Raw genomic sequence first — 22,291 nt, forward strand, 5'->3', positions numbered from 1 at the left:
CTTTGTTTTATTTTTATTTATTTACTTTTATATTATTTATTTTATTTTATGGGGAGATTGCAAGGGAAGAAAGAGGGTGTGAAACTCACAAAGAATCAACAAAACCTATATATATATATATATATATATATATATATATATATATATACTTTTTATTAGGTATTTTCCTCATTTACATTTCCAATGCTATCCCAAAAGTCTCCCATACCCTCCCTCCCAGTCCCCTACCCACCCACTCCCCCTTTTTGGCCCTGGCGTTCCCCTGTACTGGAGCATATAAAGTTTGCAAGTCCAATGGGCCTCTCTTTCCAGTGATGGCCGACTAGGCCATCTTTTGATACATATGCAGCTAGAGTCAAGAGCTCCGGGGTACTGGTTAGTTCATAATGTTCAACAAAACCTTTTTAAAATCCCATCTGCACATCATAGACATGCATAACAGATTTCCTGTGCAATGTCACATGTTACTTACTCTGCACATAAGCAATTGAAAACCAGCAGCACTGAAGAGTTTGGCTTCAAGAAATTGTGTTATTTCTTACTCTTTATTATCGTTACCATCTATTTTTCTTTTAGCCCTTAACCTCTTCTTTCCCCCTCAACTCTGGCTGGATCTTTAGTGGTCCTGTTGTCTTTCTCTTTCTTATGTGGGTGGAACACGTCATCCTTTACCTGGGTCTTGTTATCTTTGTTTCCCTCTTCATGGTCTTCCTGTTCATAGTAGACAATGAGGATTGTATCAGACACAAAAGACTTCACAGACAAAGAAACAAAGGGAGGGAAGAGACAACCTTCAGATCTGGGGTCATCTCCAAGTCCTCATCTGACAGGAGACGAATATCTAGGATATATCAGTAAAGTTAAAGATTAAACATCAAATTTTTAGATATCCCAGGTAGTAAATAGGCAAATTCATTGGAGCGTATGTAGAAATGAAAATTCAAATAGCCAATAAATGCATGAAAAAAATGCTTAACATTTTAGCTATCAGAGAAATGTGAATCAAAACTATATTAATAATCTCCCTCAATGCAGTCAAAAGGGTTACCATCAAACTATAGTATAAATAACTAAAAATATGGAAGAACACCATTGGTTGGTCAGGATATGTAAGAAAGGGATTCATACATATTGTTGGTGCCAATGTAATCTAGTGCAGCCAGAATGGAAATTGTATGACAGTTACTTAAACTAGAACAGAATATTACATAGCTACATCTGTCTTTCTGAGCATACGTACATGTGGAAAAAACAAATAGACACAAAGAAGACTTGTCTGCTCATCCATGTTTATTGTAGTTCCACTCACATCAAGCCAAGCCATTGAATCAGCATAGATGTCCATCAACAGGAGACTATCAAAGAAGCCGTGGTGTGCCATGGAAGGAGTTACAGAGACAAAGTTTGGAGCTGAGACAAAATGATGGACCATCTAGAGACTGCCATATCCAGGGATCCATCCCATAATCAGCCTCCAAATGCTGACACCATTGCATACACTAGCAAGATTTTGCTGAAAGGACCCTGATATAGCTGTCTCTTGTGAGACTATGCCAGGACCTAGCAAACACATAAGTGATGCTCACAGTCAGCTAATGGATGGATCACAGGACCCCCAATGGAGGAGCTAGAGAAATTACTCAAGGAGCTAAAGGGAACTGCAACCCTATAGGTGGAACAACATTATGAACTAACCAGTACCCCAGAGCTCTTGACTCTAGCTGCATATGTATCAAAAGATGGCCTAGTCGGCCATCACTGCAAAGAGAGGCCCATTGGACATGCAAACTTTATATGCCCCTGTACAGGGGAATGCCAGGGCCAAAAAGTGGGAGTGGGTGGGTAGGGGAATGGGGGGGAGGGTATGGGGGACTTTTGGGATAGCATTGGAAATGTAAATGAGGAAAATATCTAATAAAAATATAAAAAAAGAAGCCGTGGTGTGAACATACAACAGAGTGCTATACAATCATTAGTAAGAGAAGAAAGTGCTGTGTTCATTAAAATGGATAGATTCACAGTCAGTGTTCACTCTGTTGCTTTCCAAAGCCCTCTGTGCTCTACTCTGGAGGTTAAAATATTTATTTATTTATTTATTTATTTATTTATTTATTTTTACTAACTTTTAGGATCAGAAACCATATTGATTGTCTTAGTGGAAGCAGTCTTCCACTAAGACTGCTGAAATAGTTAGCATTTGGGCATTTCCTTGCCAGGGCTTCAGACTCAGAAATGATACTGTCATTATGACCCCCATGCTGATGTAGCTAGTTCACTCCAGTCATGCTGAGGAGCCTTGGATCTTTACAGTGATCAAAATTCCTCCAAATTTTCCTTTTATTACCAACCTTTTTAAAAATCCAGAATGTCCTGGATCACTCATACCTCTTACACTATCTCCAATTTGATAAAAAGCAAAAGAAAGAAAGGGCAGACACATATCCCATTCACCAACAGAACACCGTAGGAGAAAATCTTCAGATTAGCTGAGAGTCCAAAGTGCTGAGACCTGCCCTGGGCCTCCCCATTCTCCATGTTCCTTTCCCTTCCACACACATCTGTTCAGTCTTTCAACAATGTTTAAGTGTAATATGATCAGATTCTACTTTGGAACCTTATTCTGATGATTAGGTAGAAAAACTGGACTAGGGAAGAAATCAAGGAGCAGTGAGACAAATTAAAATTATGTTATTAGCTCAAACAAATGAGAAAAATGGAAAATAAGGGCTTCACAGTGTGTGTTAAGTCAAGCATACAGACTAATCATAATAAAGGATACAAATAATAGTGGTGTGTGCATTAGAGCACGCCAAGCTTGACTTAATCCTTCTTGGTTATCAGGACTATGACAATGACTTTGGAAAAGGAAATAGGGACGGACAAAAAAGAGGGATGAGAGAACTTTTCAGTTGATCTTTTGAGTTGAGACTAGGGTTTTCTTACACGTATTGGTATTCTTGTTTTTGGCACATGGAAGCAGAAGAATTGTGTTGATGCCAGGTCTCAAAGGAAGGGATGATTAAAGCATTAAGCAGAGAAAAAATTTGAGTGAATAACATTTTTTTAATCAATACATATCAAGAACAGGTAGTAATCAAATTGGAAAGAAATGATAAGTTCACCAGTAGGAGACACTTAACAGTTAAGAAAATCACTTATCAAAGTTCACCAGTAGTAGACACTTAACAGTTAATTCTCTGAAGGAGCAGAGTCAGGAGAGTTTGCAGGGGTCAGGGGAGGTTACATGTTGGTGCTAGAAAGACCAGTGAGTGGGGAGTTCCAAATGAAAAGTTGTGTTTCCTTTCCCCATCAGAAGTATGGTCCAGTGGTAGGTAAAATATATTGGCACTCAAAAAACAAAACACTCCCTATCCCCACTTCTTTCTAAAATCTGCCCCAGTCTAGGTCAAAGAAAAGATATAAACCAATTCGCTCTTTGCTTTAGAGGACTGAAGTCCACCTGATTTCCAGGTTGCTCATCCAGAGCTGGCTATCACCTGTAGCTATTCCATTCTGTGCGCATGGAAGCTGCCTTAGTTGGTTTTATCCATGGGTTTCCCCTCCTTCTGACTCCCTGTGGTATTCACACAGTGTGAGTGACTGGCAGTAGGGAAGTGTTATAGACTGTTTTCCCTCCTGCTGTTCCTTGTTCTGTTATTGTGTGTTGCTACATATACTCCTCCGTGGGGCCTTGTCTGTAGGAAGGCTCAATGGAATTCTGGCTTGTAGTAGCTTAGAGTGGAATTAATATATGGCAAAAGCAGAACCAATTTTAATACCAGGCTTCACAATTCTAACTTAACTGCCTAACTATGACTTTAAGACTTTTCCATTCTCCAATGCAATACTCTATAGAACAGTGTGGGGAAAAGAGGAAACACCTTCCAATAATTGCAATAAAGGCTGGTTCTTGCATCACCAAACCTGTTGAGTTGAAATATACTCTAAAAATGATACTCGGGATTGAAAATAGTAAGTTAGCCTGCAGTCATAGACTCGGCATGACTATTGGGGTCAGGTTGAATTGGGTTTATTGAGTGTGTAAACTTATCAGGTGTATAAATATATAAAGAAGCTTACAGCTTCTTCTAGATGTCAAAATCCTATCTGAAAACGACAATATCTTACTAAGGTCACCATGAAAAGTCAGGAAGATAATGTGCATCTGTATTGTCATGCAGCAATTATTCACTAATCAAACATCTTTAAAACAAACAAGCGTACCTTAGCCTGCAGTTGTCTGGGACCAGAGCTCCCACACAAGCAAAGCAAAACCCAACTCAATGTGAACCACAAAGCAAAACAGAAGCCTAAACAATCAGAAACTACCAAGTCATTTCTAAGTGGAGACTCTCCCCTGGATTATGCATGAATAAGGCAAATGCCCACCTGTATCCAACCTCATGTCTCTCTGCTCTGCCTTTGTGCTATGTGTGTGGAAGTCTGCTGCCCAGGCTGAAGAACACAGATTTTGGCAGCTCTGCTGGTTCCAAGCCCTGACTGATTCATGAGTCATTCTTTACTAAGTCAACTGTGTTAAATTTCAACCAAAGTTTTTCTTTTAAATTACAGACGCATCTACTGTGCCAGACACGTTGCAGTGCATGCCGGAGTAAAGAAGGCTGGCCCAGCTCCTGACCTTGAAATGACCAGGTTGATTTTCAGTCTCAAACTAGACTTTTAATTGCTTTGGTATTGTAGACTTGATATTAACCTCAAAAAGGACAATGTGTGGATGGCAGGCATCATTTTAAAACACATGACAAGGTACCTCAACCAAGTTACTTCAGTTCTGTGAACATGCAGGTATTCCTCAAGGCTAGTGGACTACATTAGCATTTACAGAACACTGATCTTATGAGTTTCTTTATGGAAGGAACCAGACAAAAAAGGCTATGGTCAAAAAGCTTGGCTGTGTGCTTTACTACTAGAGAGTCACAATAGCTTTTAAATCATATTAAAGGCTGCAGGAGTTATCAAATAAAACATAGTTTAGAACAGTACAGTATAGCCTGTCTGTCACTTCTTTTTTTTTAAGTTGGGTTTTTATTTCATTTGCATTTCCAATGATATCCCAAAAGTCTCCCACACGCTCCCCCACCTACTCCCCCCCCACTCCCATAACAGAATATTGCTAATGCTCTCCCTTGATTCCCTGCTTGCACTCCCTCTCCCTCTGTCCCTCTCCCTCTCTCCCTCTCTCCCTCTGTCCCTCTCCCCCTCTCCCCCTCTCTCCCTCTCTCCCTCTCCCCCTCTCTCCCTCTCCCTTTCTCTCTCCCTTTCTCTCCCCCTCTCCTTTTCTCTATCCTTCTTCTCTCTCTCTCTCTCCCCCTCTCCCTTTCCCCCTCTCTCTGTGTGTCATTTTTCTCTGCCTCTTTGTCCCCCTCCTCTAACTATTTGTCACAGTAGTTGGTAGACATGTGAGACTGGTTTTCTAAGAACCACTCACACACTAATTGAGACTCTATTAGAAAGTGAGGTAGAAAGGGGAACTTTTATCCAAGCAAGGACCACACTACTTTGTCACTACTGGATGAAATGATTCTCTTAGCTATTGGCTTGCCTGAGATTATCAGCAGGCTTAGTAGGAGGGCAGGGATTCTGAGCACATCTTGACCTCTCTCACATTAAGTAAGTCTCTGGTCTTCAGCTTCCAGGCCTATGTGGGTGTGAGAGAGTGTGGAAACACCCTCAGCTCAGAGGCCAAACTGTTTAAAAGTTCTCAATGTGAGGACCACTCCCTGCCTGGGTGTGAGAGGGGAGCCATGCACCCATGCCTGCCTGTCAAAGATGAAGTCCTGTGTTCTTCTTCCCGTTCACTCGGAAGCAGTTTTTCTCCAGTGAAAGTTACACTTCCTCTGCCAGTTGAAGGGTGGGGTGGCCTAAATTTGGCTTGACAAGAGCCTACAGACTCTGATTAAGTGCCCCAACCGGCACCACTTGCTTACCATGGGTTTCCAAAACAGGGCATGATGTAGAATGCAGGTCGTCTTGTCTCAACAGGTGTTGGAGTTTTGTATTCTCTCATGCAAAGTTCATAAGGCCTCACTGTGAGGCAAGCTCATTGGCTAGCAGGTTCTGTGGCCAGAGCTTAATTTCCCTGCATGGTCATAGATGGAGAATGTGCTGACAAGTTTGTCCTGTGTTAGTGGAACACAAACAAAAGATGGTAGTCCATCGGCAGAGTTACGTAGGATGTCAGGCAGCGCAGAAAGGATCATGGGTAAGGGGCTCTGAGTTAATAACCGCACTCTCATGTTTATTACAGTTTTGTTCATAATGGCCAAGAGATGTAACCATCCCAACTTAGTCCATCAACAGGTGAGTGGATAAAGAAAATGTGATGCACACAGTATTAATTAGTTTTTTCTCACTACTGTGACAAATTCCATAGTGAGAGCTGCTTATTCCTGGCTGTTGGAGCCAGTAATCTCCCTCCTCTTCGGGTCCTCCTTACCTCCTCTTTCCTCTCCTCTTCCACTTCAGTATTAAGATCTTGCAGTGAGAGAACAGAGTTCAAAACTGGCTATGCTTCTCACAGAACGGATGACTCTGTGCAAGCGGTGGCTGACCTTGTGCAAGCTTGCAGCTTCTTTGTCTGTCTTGCTCCATCTTGTAAAATGGTAACTGTGCTCTTGCTTGCTATCTCCTGATTGGGCGACGTTCAGAAGACTTGAAACACAGTAAAAACCGTATAGGAAGCCACAGATGTACTAAAGGTTTGTGTCTACTCCATGCTTGAGTGCGGTGAATGTGCACATGTGTCCAATAGTGGCTTGTTAGTATATGCTTTTATACGATTGGCTTATTTTTATTTTATAAATAAATTTCTCTAAGAATGTTTTTCCTGTGTGTATATCTGTATATCACATATATGCCTAGTATTCAGAGGAGTGTATTACATCCATGATACTGATGTGACAGATGGTTGTGAGCCACCGTGTGGGTGCTGGGCCTAAATAGAATATGGGTCTTCTATTAGATCAGGCAGTGCTCTTAACCTCTGAGCCATCTCCCAAATCTGGCTGATAAGTATATGGAAAATGACTTACTCGACAGGTTCTGCTTTGGAGTCGAGAAGAACAATGGAGATAACTTCTGTTCCTATCAGCCAGGCTGAGCTTGGCTGCCTCTAGCAGTGTCGCTGTGTGAACGCAGGCACAAGAATGTGTCCATTTGACTGCACATCAAGGAAGTTCAACATTCAGTGTAGTTGAAAGGCATCTGAATCTTTCCATGAATCCCTTGATAAAGGTCCACACACATACAGCACAGATGTAAGCTACCTTTCCATCCTTTCCCCAGATCTCACAATCCCAGGCGCCTCATCCAATTTGCAGCAATTTCAACTCTTCCTATTATGTGCTTGAACTTTCACCGTCATGCAAATCTCCAGGCACAATGGGTAAACTGAGGCCGACTGACCTTTGCTTGTCATTTCCTTTATTGCAGCTTCTATACTTTTACTTTTGAAAATATTGATCTTACTGGTGAAAATTCTCTTTTTTCTCCTGTCTCTCTCTTCACCTTTTCTCTTCCCATTTGCAAAGTCTGCTGGGAAAACACAGCAGCAACAAATACCAGAGGGTTCTAAATACACCTGTTGAGGTTGGAGAAGGACCGAATAAATAAAGAGCATGCAGACTCTGCCTCAAGGGGTTGTCGAGAAGGTGGAGGGTAAATGTGTGTCAGTGCCAACACAGCTAAAGCTCTAGTGGATGATCTCCATCGCCCCCAAAGAATGATCAAATGTGGAGTTCCTTGTGTAAATTTTGTATTATGGGGAAATATATGAGTTACTCCTCACAAATTACTAATCATGTGATTAATATTCATTCTTTTCCTTTTTATTCTGTTTTTTTTACTTTATTTATTTATTTATTTTTTCCATTTTTTATTAGGTATTTAGCTCATTTACATTTCCAATGCTATACCAAAAGTCCCCCATAGCCACCCACCCCCACTCCCCTACCCACCCACTCCCCTTTTTTGGCCCTGGCGTTCCCCTGTACTGGGGCATATAAAGTTTGCGTGTCCAATGGGCCTCTCTTTCCAGTGATGGCCGCCTAGGCCATCTTTTGATACATATGCAGCTAGAGTCAAGAGCTCCGGGGTACTGGTTAGTTCATAATGTTGTTCCACCTATAGGGTTGCAGATCCCTTTAGCTTCTTGGGTACTTTCTCTAGCTCCTTCATTGGGGGCCATGTGATCCATCCAATAGCCGACTGTGAGCATCCACTTCTATGTTTGCTAGGCCCAGGCATACTCTGACAAGAGACAGCTATATCAGGGTCCTTTCAGCATAATCTTGCTAGTGTATGCAATGGTGTCAGCATTTGGAAGCTGATTATGGGATGGATCCCCGGATATGGCAGTCTCTACATGATCCATCTTTTTATCTCAGCTCCAAACTTTGTCTCTGTACCTCCTTCCAAGGGTGTTTTGTTCCCACTTCTAAGGAGGGGCATAGTGTCCACACTTCAGTCTTCATTTTTCTTGAGTTTCATGTGTTTAGGAAATTGTATCTTATATCTTGGATATCCTAGGTTTTGGGCTAATATCCACTTATCAGTGAGTACATATTGTGTGAGTTCCTTTGTGAATGTGTTACCTCACTCAGGATGATGCCCTCCAGGTCCATCAATTTGGCTAGGAATTTCATAAATTCATTCTTTTTAATAGCTGAGTAGTACTCCATTGTGTAGATGTACCACATTTTCTGTATCCATTCCTCTGTTGAGGGGCATCTGGATTCCTTCCAGCTTCTGGCTATTATAAATAAGGCTGCTATGAACATAGTGGAGCATGTGTCCTTCTTACCAGTTGGGGCATCTTCTGGATATATGCCCAGGAGAGGTATTGCTGGATCCTCCGGTAGTACTATATCCAGTTTTCTGAGGAACCGCCAGACTGATTTCCAGAATGGTTGTACAAGCCTGCAATCCCACCAACAATGGAGGAGTGTTCCTCTTTCTCCACATCCACGCCAGCATCTGCTGTCACCTGAGTTTTTGATCTTAGCCATTCTGACTGGTGTGAGGTGGAATCTCAGGGTTGTTTTGATTTGCATTTCCCTGATGATTAAGGATGTTGAACATTTTTTCAGGTGCTTCTCTGCCATTCGGTATTCCTCAGGTGAGAATTCTTTGTTCAGTTCTGAGCCCCATTTTTTAATGGGGTTATTTGATTTTCTGAAGTCCACCTTCTTGAGTTCTTTATATATGTTGGATATTAGTCCCCTATCTGATTTAGGATAGGTAAAGATCCTTTCCCAATCTGTTGGTGGTCTTTTTGTCTTATTGACGGTGTCTTTTGCCTTGCAGAAACTTTGGAGTTTCATTAGGTCCCATTTGTCAATTCTCGATCTTACAGCACAAGCCATTGCTGTTCTGTTCAGGAATTTTTCCCCTGTGCCCATATCTTCAAGGCTTTTCCCCACTTTCTCCTCTATAAGTTTCAGTGTCTCTGGTTTTATGTGAAGTTCCTTGATCCACTTAGATTTGACCTTAGTACAAGGAGATAAGTATGGATCAATTCGCATTCTTCTACACGATAACAACCAGTTGTGCCAGCACCAATTGTTGAAAATGCTGTCTTTCTTCCACTGGATGGTTTTAGCTCCCTTGTCGAAGATCAAGTGACCATAGGTGTGTGGGTTCATTTCTGGGTCTTCAATTCTATTCCATTGGTCTACTTGTCTGTCTCTATACCAGTACCATGCAGTTTTTATCACAATTGCTCTGTAGTAAAGCTTTAGGTCTGGCATGGTGATTCCACCAGAAGTTCTTTTATCCTTGAGAAGACTTTTTGCTATCCTAGGTTTTTTGTTATTCCAGATGAATTTGCAAATTGCTCCTTCCTATTCGTTGAAGAATTGTGTTGGAATTTTGATGGGGATTGCATTGAATCTGTAGATTGCTTTTGGCAAGATAGCCATTTTTACAATGTTGATCCTGCCAATCCATGAGCATGGGAGATCTTTCCATCTTCTGAGATCTTCTTTAATTTCTTTCTTCAGAGACTTGAAGTTTTTATCATACAGATCTTTCACTTCCTTAGTTAGAGTCACGCCGAGATATTTTATATTATTTGTGACTATTGAGAAGGGTGTTGTTTCCCTAATTTCTTTCTCAGCCTGTTTATTCTTTGTGTAGAGAAAGGCCATTGACTTGTTTGAGTTAATTTTATATCCAGCTACTTCACCGAAGCTGTTTATCAGGTTTAGGAGTTCTCTGGTGGAATTTTTAGGGTCACTTATATATACTATCATATCATCTGCAAAAAGTGATATTTTGACTTCCTCTTTTCCAATTTGTATCCCCTTGATCTCCTTTTGTTGTCGAATTGCTCTGGCTAATACTTCAAGTACTATGTTGAAAAGGTAGGGAGAAAGTGGGCAGCCTTGTCTAGTCCCTGATTTTAGTGGGATTGCTTCCAGCTTCTCTCCATTTACTTTGATGTTGGCTACTGGTTTGCTGTAGATTGCTTTTATCATGTTTAGGTATGGGCCTTGAATTCCTGATCTTTCCAGAACTTTTATCATGAATGGGTGTTGGATCTTGTCAAATGCTTTTTCTGCATCTAACGAGATGATCATGTGGTTTTTGTCTTTGAGTTTGTTTATATAATGGATTACATTGATGGATTTTCGTATATTAAACCATCCCTGCATCCCTGGAATAAAACCTACTTGGTCAGGATGGATGATTGCTTTAATGTGTTCTTGGATTCGGTTAGCGAGAATTTTATTAAGGATTTTTGCATCGATATTCATAAGAGAAATTGGTCTGAAGTTCTCTATCTTTGTTGGATCTTTCTGTGGTTTAGGTATCAGAGTAATAGTGGCTTCATAAAATGAGTTGGGTAGAGTACCTTCTACTTCTATCTTGTGAAATAGTTTGTGCAGAACTGGAATTAGATCTTCTTTGAAGGTCTGATAGAACTCTGCACTAAACCCGTCTGGTCCTGGGCTTTTTTTGTCTGGGAGACTATTAATAACTGCTTCAATTTCTTTAGGGGATATGGGACTGTTTAGAAGGTCAACTTGATCCTGATTCAACTTTGGTACCTGGTATCTTTCCAGAAATTTGTCCATTTCGTCCAGGTTTTCCAGTTTTGTTGAGTATAGCCTTTTGTAGAAGGATCTGATGGTGTTTTGGATTTCTTCAGGATCTGTTGTTATGTCTCCCTTTTCATTTCTGATTTTGTTGATTAGGATTTTGTCCCTTTGCCCTTTAGTGAGTCTAGCTAAGGGTTTATCTATCTTGTTGATTTTCTCAAAGAACCAACTCCTCGTTTCGTTAATTCTTTGAATAGTTCTTCTTGTTTCCACTTGGTTAATTTCACCCCTGAGTTTGATTATTTCCTGCCGTCTACTCCTCTTGGGTGAATTTGCTTCCTTTTTTTCTAGAGCTTTTAGATGTGTTGTCAAGCTGCTAGTATGTGCTCTCTCCCGTTTCTTTTTGGAGGTACTCAGAGCTATGAGTTTCCCTCTTAGAAATGCTTTCATTGTGTCCCAAAGGTTTGGGTACGTTGTGGCTTCATTTTCATTAAACTCTAAAAAGTCTTTAATTTCTTTCTTTATTCCTTCCTTGACCAAGGTATCATTGAGAAGAGTGTTGTTCAGTTTCCACGTGAATGTTGGCTTTCCATTATTTATGTTGTTATTGAAGATCAGTCTTAGGCCATGGTGGTCTGATAGGATACATGGGACAATTTCAATATTTTTGTATCTGTTGAGGCCTATTTTGTGACCAATTATATGGTCAATTTTGGAGAAGGTCCCGTGAGGTGCTGAGAAGAAGGTATATCCTTTTGTTTTAGGATAAAATATTCTGTAGATATCTGTCAGGTCCATTTGTTTCATAACTTCTGTTAGTTTCACTGTGTCCCTGTTTAGTTTCTGTTTCCACGATCTGTCCATTGATGAAAGTGGTGTGTTGAAGTCTCCCACTATTATTGTGTGAGGTGCAATGTGTGCTTTGAGCTTTACTAAAGTGTCTTTAATGAATGTGGCTGCCCTTGCATTTGGAGCGTAGATATTCAGAATTGAGAGTTCCTCTTGGAGGATTTTACCTTTGATGAGTATGAAGTGTCCCTCCTTGTCTTTTTTGATAACTTTGGGTTGGAAGTCGATTTTATCCGATATTAGAATGGCTACTCCAGCCTGTTTCTTCAGACCATTTGCTTGGAAAATTGTTTTCCAGCCTTTCACTCTGAGGTAGTGTCTGTCTTTTTCCCTGAGATGGGTTTCCTGTAAGCAGCAGAATGTTGGGTCCTGTTTGTGTAGCCAGTTTGTTAGTCTATGTCTTTTTATTGGGGAATTGAGTCCATTGATATTAAGAGATATTAAGGAAAGGTAATTGTTGCTTCCTGTTATTTTTGTTGTTAAAGTTGGCATTCTGTTCTTGTGGCTGTCTTCTTTTAGGTTTGTTGAGGGATTATCTTCTTGTTTTTTCTAGGGCGTGGTTCCCGTCCTTGTATTGGTTTTTTTCTGTTATTATCCTTTGAATGGCTGGATTCGTGGAGAGATAATGGGTGAATTTAGTTTTGTCGTGGAATACTTTGGTTTCTCCATCTATGGTAATTGAGAGTTTGGCTGGGTATAGTAGCCTGGGCTGGCATTTGTGTTCTCTTAGTGTCTGTATAACATCTGTCCAGGCTCTTCTGGCTTTCATAGTCTCTGGTGAAAAATCTGGTGTAATTCTGATAGGCTTGCCTTTATATGTTACTTGACCTTTTTCCCTTACTGCTTTTAGTATTCTATCTTTATTTAGTGCATTTGATGTTCTGATTATTATGTGTTGGGAGGAATTTCTTTTCTGGTCCAGTCTATTTGGAGTTCTGTAGGCTTCTTGTATTTTCATGGGTATCTCTTTCTTTAGATTTGGGGAGTTTTCTTCAATAATTTTGTTGAAGATGTTTGCTGGTCCTTTGAGTTGAAAATCTTCATTCTCATCCACTCCTATTATCTGTAGGTTTGGTCTTCTCATTGTGTCCTGGATTTCCTGGATGTTTTTAGTTAGGATCTTTTTGCATTTTCCATTTTCTTTGATTGTTGTGCCGATGTTCTCTATGGAGTCTTCTGCACCTGAGATTCTCTCTTCCATCTCTTGTATTCTGTTGCTGATGCTGGCATCTATGGTTCCAGATTTCTTTCCTAGGGTTTCTATCTTCAGCGTTGCCTCACTTTGGGTTTTCTTTATTGTGTCTACTTCCCTTTTTAGGTCTAGTATGGTTTTGTTCATTTCCATCACCTGTTTGGATGTGTTTTCCTGTTTTTCTATAAGGACTTCTACCTGTTTGGTTGTGTTTTCCTGTTTTTCTTTAAGGACTTGTAACTCTTTAGCAGTGTTTTTCTGTTTTTCTTTAAGGACTTGTAACTCTTTAGCAGTGTTCTCCTGTATCTCTTTAAGTGAGTTATTGAATTCCTTCTTTATGTCCTCTACCATCATCATGAGATATGCTTTTAAATCCAGGTCTACCTTTTCAGGTGTGTTAGGGTGTCCTGGACTGGGCGAAGTGGGCGTTCTGGGTTCTGATGATGGTGAGTGGTCCTGGTTTCTGTTGGTAGGATTCTTATGTTTACCTTTCGCCATCTGGCAATCTCTGGAGTTAGGGGTTATAGTTGTCTTTGTTAAGAGATTGTTCCTCTGTTGATTTTGTTACCCTCAATCAGCAGGCATGGGAGACAAACTCTCTCCTCTGAGTTTCAGTGGTCAGAGCAGTCTCTGCAGGCAAGCTCTCCTCTTTCTCTTTCCGGGAAGGTGTACAGTTATCTGGTGTTTGGACCTCCTCCTGGCTGAAGGTGAAGGCCCAAAACAGGATCTTTCCCAGAAGCTGTGTTGCTTTGGCTAGGAAGGTGGCCGGTTGTCTGGAGTCGAAGATGTCGCCGCCTCAGAAGCTCTGTGGCTCTCGCCAGGAAGGTGGCCGGTTGTCTGGACCCGAAGATAGCGCCGCCCCAGAGACTCTGCGACTCTCGCCTGTCCCAGAAACGGCTGGCCTCTGTATTCCACACGGTCTCCCGTGCAGCCTGCCCTCCGCGGAGTCCCGGAGCCAAGAAGGCTCCCGCAGGCGCCTGTGACACAAACCTCTCAGGCCGGGCAGACCCCCGTGCTCTCACCAGGAAGGTGGCCGGCTGTCTGGAGCTGAAGATGGCGCCGCCTCAGAAGCTCTGTGGCTCTCGCCAGGAAGGTGGCCGGTTGTCTGGAGACGAAGATGGCGCCGCCCCAGAAGCTCTGCGACTCTCGCCCGTCCCAGAAACGGCTGGCCTCTGTATTCCACACGGTCTCCCGTGCAGCCTGCCCTCCGTGGAGTCCCGGAGCCAAGAAGGCTCCCGCCGGCGCCTGTGACACAAACCTCTCAGGCCGGGCTGTTCTGTTTTTGAATAGCTATAAATACATGCCTATAATTCTTTCCTGCCGATAAACCTCTTCGAAGCCGGATTAAATACTTTGATGTACTTTTCAAGGAACAGATCTCTATCCTTCTCAAATCCTATGAGCCCTATTTAAAGGATAGGTCCTTTGTTAGTAAAGGTAAGTTGGTCTCAGCACCTGAGATGTTCCAGCAAGCAAGCTCAACAGGACCAGCCACTCTGTTCTTGAGCGCCATCTTGTGGACGAATTACTTTGTACTATCTAATCTTAGCTTTTTCAAACATAGCTCCAAATATTCCACCAGTCTCTTGTCACCGATTTCATGGTAAGCACACAGATTTACTATCAGGATAGCTTTGTGTATCCCAGTTTGTGATACACTGACAGACAAAAATAGATTGCTAGAGAAGAATAACCATAGTAACTAAAAACAGCAATAACAATAAAACATAATAAAGGTCAGGATTTACTAATTGTATACTTTATATACTATAGTCTCTATGTGAGGTATTTTATTTAATACTCACAAATTCTTTTTAGTTGATGTATTTGCTTTTGTTTTATTTAAGTTAGTTGTTTATATGTTTGCTTTGTTTTGTTTTGAAGAAGTCTGACGATGCAGCCCAGAGTGGCCTGGAACTCACCATCATGCGGGCTCATCTTGATGTGATTATGTGTGAATCTAGCCATGCCTGGTTTTCATTGAAAATTGATAATATACTTAGTTTGTAAATCAGAAGTCAGGAACACCGCATTTAACTGACAAGTCTTGAGACAGAGTGCACTTACGTGAGTTGTCACTTAAACTCAGTGCTGAAGTGTAAGCCATTCCACAGGGCCTATGAGAGGGTTATGTTGGGAACACAAATTTGAAGTGAATTTGAAGATAGCATATGAAGTAATGAGTTTCATCATGGATACACATGCACACACACAGACACACACACGTGCATACGTGTGTATGCACATGCATGTGTTCATGTGACAGGGTAGAGTACGGTACTCATCACCATTACCGCTAAATGGATGTTATAGAAAGGCAAACTTTTTTCTTCCCAAATGACTTCATAGCATTTTTGGTTGACAAGGTTCATGCACATTTATACAGTGTAACTTTCTGTTAGCCATAGTTGCTAAAATGTGAACTAATCTGCTGACAGTGAATATACAGTTCTCATTATTTATAATGGCTTTTTAAACAGTTTAAAGTGATACTTGGTAGTTAGAGAGCATGGCTCATGACCTATGGAGTGAGTGGTTCTGAAAAGTCCGTAGGGGGAGCAATTTCTTTCTTTCTTTCTTTTTTTTTTTTTTTTTGTTTTTGTTTTTGTTTTTTTTATTAGATATTTTCTTTATTTATATTTCAAATGCTATCCCGAAAATTCCCTATACCCTCCCCCTGCCCTGCTCCCCTACTCACCCATTCCCACTTCTTGGCCCTGACATTACCCTGTACTGGGGCATATAAAGTTTGCAATACCAAGGGGCCTCTCTTCCCAGTGATGGCCGACTAGGCCATCTGCTACATATGCAGCTAGAGACATGAGCTCTGGGGGTACTGGTTAGTTCATATTGTTGTTCCACGGATACTTCATTCCTCCTTAGAATAGGGAACAAAATACCCATGAAAGGAGTTACAGAGACAAAGTTTGGAGCTAAGACGAAAGGATGGACCATCCAGAGACTACCCCACCTGGGGATCCATCTCATAATCAGCCACCAAACCCAGACACTATTGCATATGTCAAGATTTTGCTGAAGGGACTCTGGTATAGCTGTCTAGTATGAGGCTATGCCAGTGCCTGGCAAATGCAGAAGTGGACGCTCACAATCATGTATAAGATGGAACACAGGGCCCCCAATGGAGAAGCTAGAGAAAGCACCCAAGGAGCTGAAGGGCTCTGCAACCCTATAGGGGGAGCAATTTCTTTTTTTTTTTTTCATTTTTTATTAGGTATTTAGCTCATTTACATTTCCAATGCTATACCAAAAGTCCCCCATACCCACCCACCCCCACTCCCCTACCCACCCACTCCCCCTTTTTGGCCCTGGCGTTACCCTGTACTGGGGCATATAAAGTTTGCAAGTCCAATGGGCCTCTCTTTCCAGTGATGGCCGACTAGGCCATCCTTTGATACATATGCAGCTAGAGTCAAGAGTTCCGGGATACTGGTTAGTTCATTATGTTGTTCCACCTATAGGGTTGCAGATCCCTTTAGCTCCTTGGCTACTTTCTCTAGCTCCTCCATTGGGAGCCCTGTGATCCATCCAATAGCCGACTGTGAGCATCCACTTCTATGTTTGCTAGGCCCAGGCATACTCTGACAAGAGACAGCTATATCAGGGTCCTTTCAGCATAATCTTGCTAGTGTATGCAATGGTGTCAGCATTTGGAAGCTGATTATGGGATGGATCCCCGGATATGGCAGTCTCTACATGGTCCATCTTTTTATCTCAGCTCCAAACTTTGTCTCTGTACCTCCTTCCAAGGGTGTTTTGTTCCCACTTCTAAGGAGGGGCATAGTGTCCACACTTCAGTCTTCATTTTTCTTGAGTTTCATGTGTTTAGGAAATTGTATCTTATATCTTGGGTATCCTAGGTTTTGGGCTAATATCCACTTATCAGTGAGTACATATTGTGTGAGTTCCTTTGTGAATGTGTTACCTCACTCAGGATGGAGTTCTTCCAGCTCAGAGGGCTTCACACCCTCTCCACTTTTTAGTTGGAGTTGTGCTTCAGGTGGATTCTTTTGATTGCAAGTTTCAAGATAGAAACTCACTTAAGAAAGACAAAACATGAATCCTGAGAAAGAGAATGTACTTGAAAAATACACAAGTTAGAAGTCAGAAATTGGAGTCTCGAATAATGTCAGTTTCTTTCCATCCAGAATGTGTATCTATGGTGGATTTCAGTTCTCTATTATCTTTGGACTGTCTTCTTCTGTGTTCCCCTAAGGACTCAGTTGATCCTGCTGGATATTTATAAATGGGCATGTCTCAGATGCCGGCATCTGGAGAATAAGAGCATCTCACCCTAGCTTTCAGCCCCATATTTTGGTAGTACATATTTATTACAAAAGTCACACAACTAAGTATTCATCGTATATGCCTGCACATTCCCATTGTACTTAGCCCTCTGGGAAAGAAAGGCCTGCAGATTCAGAACTTCTATTTCATGCCAAGTATTTTTCATCATCCTGAAATGAGATTATTTTCCTGTTAAGTAGCTGCTCACCATCCTCACAGCATCTGAGGCCACTCTCTTTCTCTCTTGTTTCACTAATTCTGCATATTATAGCTCACATGCAAAGAGGCAGGCAGTAAGTAGATGTTCACGAGTAGTGTCTTTCCTTTAGCATAATGGTTATGCTAATATGCAGCATGCCACTTGGTTCTCCATGTCTCTGAACTGTGCTTTCTTAGATGCAATTAATAGATTTCAACATATAAATATGCATGTGTTGAAGAATATGTCTGTAGTGGGCATTTGCACATTTCTTACAATTATTACCTAAGTGATATGGTCAGATGGCTGTTTGCATAGTGTACTGGCTAGTTTTGTGTCAACTTGACACAGCTGGAGTTATCACAGAAAAAGAAGCTTCAGTTGGGGAAATGCCTCTATGAGATCCAACTGTAAGGCATTTTCACAATTAGTGATCAAGGGGGAGAGGCCCCTTGTGGGTGGAACCATCTCTGGGCTGGTAGTCTTGGTTCTATAAGAGAGCAGGCTGAGCAAGCCAGGGGAAGCAAGCCAGTAAAGAACATCACTCCATGGTCTGCATCAGCTCCTGCTTCCTGACCTGTTTGAGTTCCAGTCCTGACTTCCTTGGTGATAAACAGCAACATGGAAGTGTAAGCCGAATAAACCCTTTCCTCCCCAACTTGCTTCTTGGTCATGATATTTGTGTAGGAATAGAAACCCTGACTAAGGCACATAGGCTATTTGCATTTGACTCTGGGTTATAAAAATTCAGGTATTTAAAGACTATAGGTAATGCATGTTGTATATTTCCAAGTGAAGGAAGGACGCTAATGCTTGTGGAATTTGCTATTTACTGAGCACCCAGGCACCAATTTCCTTGGAATATGGAGTAATGTCTGTACCTCATTTTTGTGGCTGATTAACCTAGAGTATAATTACAACACATTTTTGTTTATTTGCTCGTGTGCTAATAGGTGTTTGAATTGTTTCTGAGTTTGCTGTTCTGAATCACATGCCATGTTTTGTTTGAATACTTGATTTATTGGGAGTGAAATTGCTAGTGTATGTAATCCTATATACCCAGAAATCTACTTCCAATAAGGTGCGGTGAGCCAAAGAACACAGTGTGAGTCTAACACTGACACCTGTTTTTCAGGCAGCCTCTGGGAATCCCTCACCTTCAGAAAATGTCTTTGTCTCTCCTGTAAAATCCGTATTAACAAAACGATGTGCCAAGGTCTTGGGTTGTTTTGGTATAATTTATTACACTCACACACTCACTCATACACACACAAACACACATATATATTCCTTAATTTATGAGATTATATTCTGAGAAAACCACAATTCAGCAGTGAAGTACGCTAGACTGTTAGCTGTGAAATGGAACATACCATATTGGAATCTGTGACTCACTCCCACTGACAGCCCAGTGAGAGCAGTATACAGCATTTGACTAGCCCAAGGAAAGATCAGTACTTGAAATACTGAAGTATAGTTTCTACTGGACAGAATTGCTTTGAACCATGATTACAAAGTTTAGAAACCACCAATCACTGTATGCTACAAGTCACGATAATATCCACCCCTCCCCTACCACACACACACACACACACACACACACACACACACACACACACACACACCTTGGTGGTTTTTCAGGTTTTGTCAACTTGGTGTCTATAGGGACATTTAAAACTAAGTGATTTTGGAATAGTTAGGGGTGGCAACCCCATAGGAAGAGCAACAGTGTCAACTCGCCTGGACCCCTAGGAGCTCCCAGAGCTAAGCCACCAACCAAAAACCACACACGTCCTGGTTGACTGCCTTGTCTGGCCCCAGTGGGAGAGGATGTGCCTAATCCTGTAGAGATGTAATGTCCCAGAGAGGGTTATGCCTGGGGGGGACACCTCTCAGAGGCAAAGGGAAGGGGGAGGGGAGAAGAGCTGTGCAAGGGGGGGGGGACTAGGGGGAACAACACTTGGGATATAATAAATAAAACAATTAACAACAACAACAACAATAAAGAAAATAAGTGCTAAGAATATTATCATTAAGAAGAATCCATTGTACATGGCTTGCAAATATATCCACAGAGCAGTCTTTTTACTTTCTACACACACACACACACACACACACACCTTCCTACCTTAAATTTTGATAAAGTTCAAACCATCTTTTCCTTCTTTTCTTCCTTGTGCCTCTAGTCCTAGCTTTCAAAGCAAAGTGACCTTTGCTTCGATCCTCACAGATGACCTGACTGGATGACCTAGAATATACTTATGGGAGTTGTGCCTACCCTTGATATATGATCGCATGACAAGAGAAGGTTACTTTTTATGCTTTCAGATACACACCCCAGGAAAGGCAATGCTGAGAAACTCGAACTCTTGCCTTATATTAGAGTAGAGCCCTTTATCTTACCTGCTCTTATTATGCAAATAAATTGTAATTATGGTGACCTAAGGTAAAGAGAGATCAACTTTCAAAGAGCGGGTAGCTGTTAGATAAAGAGGGAAATGAAGCGATCGTCAGGCGCTGCTGTTTTTAGAGGTGCTGAGCAGTATAATTAAACAATGGCACACCTTGACCACTTTAACTTGTTAGATAGTCATATTTATTAAACGTCAGGTTGGGTTTGCGATTACTATGAATGGACACTAGAGGGTGCTATAAGATCTCAGTTCTCATGTATCTTTAGGACCAACTACTAAAAACATTCTTTTCTCTAATGCTACTTACTTCCTTTTAGAATGAGCTTAGATTTAATGCTTTGATTTCAAGACCAACTCTGATTTGGTTCTGTGTTTTTTGATGACCTGGTGTTATTGTAGATGAGCGGAGCATAATTTCAGAGCTATAAAGAATATGCCATTTCCTTTCTTCCTTCTTCCTTCCCTCTCTTTCATTTAGATGCCATCTAGATGTAAAACGAAACAAAATATAGACATAAAGTTCTCTGTGGAGACTGACACAAATTCAAGTCCCTTATGTTGTTCCCACCACCGTGCCAAGCCTCTGGGTGTTACATGAAAGACGATGCAAATCAGGTGACTGGAAGTTGGACCACCAAGCTCAGTCCTTTTCTTGACTTTATTGTTGTTGTTATAAACTGAGAAGCAAAATGACTCTTCTTCTTTTTGTTTTTGGTGTTTTTTTTTTGTTTTGTTTTTTGTAGAATTTTTTAATCCTTCTTTGTTTACAGGTTACTTAGACCGCTTTTGATTACAATGTCAGAAAGTTAGTAGCGGCCACAAGCAGATGCCAGGTGTGGCATGTAACAATTTTCCAGAGAGTCCTACTAACATGACTCTTATGTGATAGTGATTGAGGAAACAGAAGGCTTCCCCGTGCCCTTGTACCCGCATAGAAAAAGCACTTCCTCTTTTTTCCCAGGTCTCTATGCTCTAGCCCCGCCCCCAATCCCTGCCCACCCCCAGTGCTGCTTCCTGGACTCTTAAGGAAAGAATCATGAGCCCTACTCCAACACAGTCTTTGTCTTTCTCCTGTGTCAGTCTTTAGATCACATCCTTCTACCTCCCGTCCCCCCCCTCCCCCCATGAATCAGTCTTTTATTTCTTATTTAGTTATTTTTTGGCATCAATTTTCGTTTATTTTTACCCTTTCTACTTTATAGTTCCATTAGGTTAGCGTTTATAAAATGTCACAAGTGAGATCGTGCACACATTTGTCTTCTGGTGTGCATTCCTACCTTATTTTAATTAGCACCATGCACTCTGGGGTGAGTTTTGCTGCCTCAGACGGCAAGATGTCCTTTATTCTGAAGCTTCACAGCACCATAGTCTTTCGTATGCACTCACCACTATTTTGTTCTTCCCTGAAAGAGACCCCGGGTGCTCCTGTATCTTGACGATTATGAATCGTGCTACAGTAAATGTGAAGGCTGATCCCATACAGACTACAATTCATATGAGTGGGATTTCTGGAAAATAGGATAGTTCTATTTTTAGTTTTCTGTAGACTCTACATTTTCTCCAAAATGGGTTCACCATTTAAAAGTCAGCGGACTGGGCCTGTGTACTGGAGGTTATCCAAGGCGATCACTGGCCGGGCCAGGTGGGACGGTTTGAGCAGGGAAGGGGAATTGCCTCTGCCACCTCCGCTGCCATTGCTACCTCTGCCACTCTTGTTCTCCAAGACACCACACTGGCAGCGCTGCGTCGAGCGGAACCAGGCTGAGCCTGAGGAAAGCTGGCAAGCCAGTGAGGGAGCGCAGGGGAGATTCTGGTGGCACTTCAGGAGAGCAGCTCTCTTCCCTGGCAGAGGTATTACAGACACTCTCTCAGATGATGGAGTAATTCTCACACACCTTTATTCCTTCTGGATAGGATCTTTATATACAGTTTTGGGGTAGGTTGGGGTCTGACAGTGGGTACTTCCTATTGGCTGCCTCATCCACACATGGAAGGGCTTGGGGGTGTTGCTCCTATGTGACTGATGGCCACAAATCTCGCAGGGGTTGTGGGGGGGGGGGGGCTGCACCTATGTGACGGAGGCCTGGTGCTGGGAGCAGGTAACGATCCTACCGTCCCTTAATGGTCTCTGGGGCTTCTAGCCTTAGCTCTATTTTACCAGGTTTCCTCTCAAGGTCCACTGGCCTACAGGAGACAGTTAAATCACTTAATTTTCAAAAAAAAAAAAATACAAAGAGGTTGAAGGTTAAATAATGTTTTAAAAAGTGGCATA

The sequence above is a fragment of the Mus musculus genome, chromosome 18 (genome assembly GCF_000001635.26).
Source record: "Mus musculus strain C57BL/6J chromosome 18, GRCm38.p6 C57BL/6J".
Classification (NCBI taxonomy): Eukaryota; Metazoa; Chordata; class Mammalia; order Rodentia; family Muridae; genus Mus; species Mus musculus.